The sequence below is a fragment of the Brachypodium distachyon genome, chromosome 2 (genome assembly GCF_000005505.3).
Source record: "Brachypodium distachyon strain Bd21 chromosome 2, Brachypodium_distachyon_v3.0, whole genome shotgun sequence".
Taxonomy (NCBI): Eukaryota; Viridiplantae; Streptophyta; class Magnoliopsida; order Poales; family Poaceae; genus Brachypodium; species Brachypodium distachyon.
Window position 1 is genome coordinate 28,206,613 of NC_016132.3, and position 4,505 is coordinate 28,211,117.

The following is a 4,505-nucleotide window of genomic DNA, read 5'->3' on the forward strand; positions in this document are numbered from 1 at the left end:
CCGTTGTCTGGCGATGCAGCCTAGCCAATCAAGGGAGGCGATGTAGCAGGCAGCAGCAGAACTAGCTTGGGAAGAGGTGAAACCGCGGGCGCAGCGTGGGCGGCAGGCCAGAACTGACTACTGAGAGCGGCCGCGGCGTCGTGGCGATCAGGCGGGATCTCAGGGCAGGGCCATTCAAGACAATCTCGTGGACAGCGGCGCCAGCGATATGGAATTGGAAACGATCGTCAGTCTCAAGTACAGCAGCGCCAGCGAATCTGGAATTGGGCGATCAGGACTCAACCGGCCACTCGGGACGATCATGGATGGAATTGGAAGTTAGAAAGAGTCTTGCGCCAGCCAATTATGAATACCCAGGCCTAGGGTTAGGGGCCTCCGAAAATTTGAGGCCGAGTGCGGGGGCACCGCCTGCAACACCCCAGGGCCGGGCCTGTGTGTCTGGATAGTCTGGAATGTCTGAGGCTTGCTGGTTGCGTCCCTCGTACGTCCTCAACCCCCGCGTCCTCTCCACGCACGCGTTGTTCTGCTTGACGCCTGCGACGGTCCAGCGGCTCCAGCCCTCTCCACCCAAACCCGCATCGCCCCTCCTCCTCCACCTCCAAAATTTCCTCGAGCGGTTCCAAGCCCCCCGATCCCCCGATTCCCCAAAATTCACATCTCCCCCGTGTGGGCGCCGAGCCAGCGGTTCCAACCCCCAATTCTTGTCAGAGCAGCGGCGGCGTGGGTCATGGAAAGGGACGAACAATTCCGGATCGGAGGAGGGAGCGAGAGATGGGGAAGATCCAGTAGGCGGTGGTGGCGCGGGGACGCGACGGTGCTGGTGGAGCACAACGGCACGGGAAGGAACAAAGGATTGGCCTGTATATATAGTTCGTGGGGTCGTTGCCGCTCGCAGTCGCTGCGGCCCCCGTGGCGGCTGGCTACGGCATTGCCCTCCGCCTAGGCGGTAGGCGGCAGCTGCCGGGCGGTCGCGGGCCCGGCCATGCTCGGGGCAGCCAGCGTCGCGGGGGCTGCACAACTACGTCGCCGGCTGCGACGACCCCACCAAGCTGCAGACAAGCGTCAGCGAGGTGGAGGCCATCGCAAGCAAGTGAGTTTGGATTGCCCTGTATAGTTGATGCGTTCGTTTCAGGTTTGCATCGTTTCCGGTTATTTACTTGGAACTCTAATTTGTCGTTTGGTGCTAGCAAATTTCTGGTGTATGCTTTCTCAGTAAAAGATGGTACTCCCTCCGTCCCATAAAGACGGTTTTGAACTAGCTCTGGTCCAAACCCGTGCCAATTTTTATGGAACGGAGGGAGTAAATATTTTGTTATGGTGATGCAGCCCGAATAATCACACCTGTTAAAACTGTGCACTGGAGAATTGGATGCATTTCCGACTCTCTTATCCTTTTATTTTATCTTAGGTGTGGACTTATAGTAGTTAGTACACAAGATGCAGCCTTCAAAGTTCAAAGGAGATCTCTGTGAGTTGTATGCCAGGTGAGTATCGCTGCCCTTGCGGTCTGCATTTGTTTCCCATGACTGTGAACATGGCTATATGCACACAGAATGACCAAATAAGTATTGACTTCTATGTTCAGTGGTAATTGTATAGCGAACTAATCATATGTGTTCTAGGTGCCAAGTTGTCCTGGTTATCCGGTATCCTACATGGCTACACCTCTCTTAGCAATCACCCCCTCCTAACCTAAGAAGGAGTCAGTTTTGACATCTTATACGTCAACATGCAAAGTTATTATTATAATATTTCTGTAAATGCACAGATCTATGCTATTTTGGAAATACTTTGATATCCAGTCATATCATTTAATATTTCTGTAATCTACACAGTTGAAAGATTTTGCCAGTCCAAGTGAGAAGGATTTAACTGAACATTTCTCATATGATTCTTTTTTTTTCCAGAATTTTGAACTTCTGGGACATTAAGTTTACTCGGTCCGTGAATGTCTTACTATCTTTTTAGCAAGCACCTATAAATTGCCCATGTCGAACCTTCAATCTTTAGAGAACTGATACTATCTACGACCTTGCAGTTCTGTAGTTTGATATTTGCTGTGATTTACCCTCCTGAACATCAGTCATTAGCTGAAAATTCATAGGAAATTCATGACAAGTTTTACCGTCCCCTTATTTAGTTATTATCTCAATACAATTGACCAGTGCCAAAATGATTCTGTTCCCTCAATCATGTCTGTTGTTCTCTGAAAATTCATACAGCAGTCAGCAGTCCAATTAATATAAACAAATATATTTACTGCTGGTTTTTGGTTGTTCGCCTTTGTTGAAGCTGCTATAAGAATGAGCCATGCAGATGCATTTCTTCTTAGCGTAATTAATACGTCATACGTCAGCAATATGTATTTGTTTTATTCTGATTTTCCAAGATCATTCCAGGATTTTACCTCCTTGCCAAAGTAGAAGAGGCTGCAGACAAACCTATTTATAGGTGGACCCATCAGATTGTTAGTGGCCATACTCTTAAGCATCTATGTGCTGCAAAAGATGTGTATAGTACATAAACAAGGTTTCAAGGGTTAAAATCAATTGTGGTGCCACATTTTATTCTTAGTACAGCAAGTCCAAATTGTGTGAGCTTTTTTTTTCTGCAAATTAACGGACCAGCAAGTATTATAATTGTGCTGAGTGCTGACCACTCCACCCCCAAATGAACCGAAGACATGCATACAGATTTCCCAAATAGATTTTTAGAATTTGTGATATAATGCCATGCTTCTAAACTTGGGACAATAAATAATAGAGTTGTGTCCTGTTTTAACAAAGGTATGTTTGATTAATCATACACAAACCAGTTAATCTTTTATTTGGATGCTAATTTGCTTTTTATTGAAAGAGCATTCTTTCTATCCTTTTGTCCACTACCGGCTAACCTCTTGCCTAATTTGGTGGACTCTACATGAGTATTTTCCCCTTATTTCAGAATATAGACTGTCTTCTTTTTTTGGATTGTTCCCACCTGGTGGTGGCAAAGCTATTCGTTGCTGCCTGAAGGTATGCTTCTGCACCTAACATGTATTGCTCGTGGTGTGTAAATGGTCTATTCCGGTTCCAAACTAACTATGGATCTAATGATGAGGGATAGAAAAATTCATGACCAACTTGTGATGTCTGGAATTCTGTTCATAACCTGAATCTGTCAACAGCCACCTATGTTTTTCCAGTGTATCGGTGATCTGTAGTTTTGTACTAAGGTGAGCAGGATACAACCAAGAGATGATGTGTGCTTCTAGCCTAAACTCAATATGGATATTTAGTCCTGTTACTTGGTTTGGGAGATCCATGGCTGATAACGAAGTGCGGTTTTGATTTCAAAATTTACCGCACACAAGTCAACATTGCCTTCGATAGTAGTGTACAAATAGAAGTTCAGAAGTCCTCCAATTTTTTGTTTATGCTCTTCGGAGATCAGTTGAATAAGAAGTACTTAGGTGTCCTGTACCATTTGGGCATGACTTTAAATTTAGGTGAACTCAGTCAGCTGCTTGAATATAGAAAATCTACTAAACGGGGTTTGCATCTGATATTCGCAAACTTCCTCGTGCCTATTTAATAACTGAAGATCGACAATTAGTATGCTTTAATTTATAATAAAGTTTGTTATCATTGTGTCTTAAAATGGTTTTAACTATCACTTGTTTAATCTTGTGAACAACTTTGGTTCAAAATGCTTGGACATGTGCAGTCAAGGGGGTTGGTCTCAGGAAGAGTGAAGGACAAACCGGAGGAGGGAATCATCACTATGTAATGCTGAAGACATTGCAGTTGAAGTTGACGCTCTATTGTAGGTTGGGTGTGTGTTGTAGTTTTTTTAAAAGGTTGGAGGTGTGTTGTAGAACGCGCCGGAGGTTGCATGGGGCTCGTTGGAGAGATACAATCGAAAATCACACGGGCATTGCACCCAACGCTTGTATTCATGAACTGAAGCAAATGAGACATGATATTAGTTTTTCCATTAGCAGCAATAATTTTGATGTCTCCACAATCTATTGTTGTACTGTAGCAACGCACGGGCACTTAACTAGTTTTACAAAAAGTACGTGGGACCCGTCTACATGGCTTCTCAACACGCGAACCAAGCACATGGATCCTATTCTTGTGCCAAGTCAATTTTTGAAGTTTAATCATAGAAGAATCTACTCCCTCTAACCCATACTAAATCTGCGACAAATAATATGGGTCAGAAGGAGTAGCAAAGTTTAATGATACCTAATATATATATTATGTATTGTGAAAAGAAGTGATTATTATTTTAAAGTGCTTATGTAGTTTTCATTCTTTCTACAGCAAAGCGTCGTGCGGTATTTTTGCTCTTTATTTCGAAAATACGAGTGCATGAAAATTTCTAACTAAAAAACGAAAATAAAGAAACGAAGGAAGCTCAAGCTCAGGGACGCGGCTTGCCTGTACCCCTAGTTTGTTCCCATCCGTGCTTCCCATCCTACATCTACGATTGAACGGCTACTCTTTTTTTGGGCCCATCTT

At 44.3% G+C, this 4,505-nt stretch overlaps 1 long non-coding RNA gene across 2 annotated transcripts; it reads left to right on the forward strand.

The window, feature by feature from the left end:
* Positions 1 to 396: 396 nt before the first annotated feature.
* On the forward strand, positions 397 to 4,005 carry LOC104582706. Of its 2 annotated transcripts, none has more exons than XR_001406488.2 (2): positions 397 to 1,132; positions 1,409 to 4,005. It is a non-coding gene; the product is annotated as an uncharacterized LOC104582706 (long non-coding RNA). The 2 variants fall into 2 exon arrangements; XR_001406487.2 differs by having other exon boundaries at positions 402 to 1,090.
* The last annotated feature ends 500 nt before the right edge of the window (positions 4,006 to 4,505 follow it).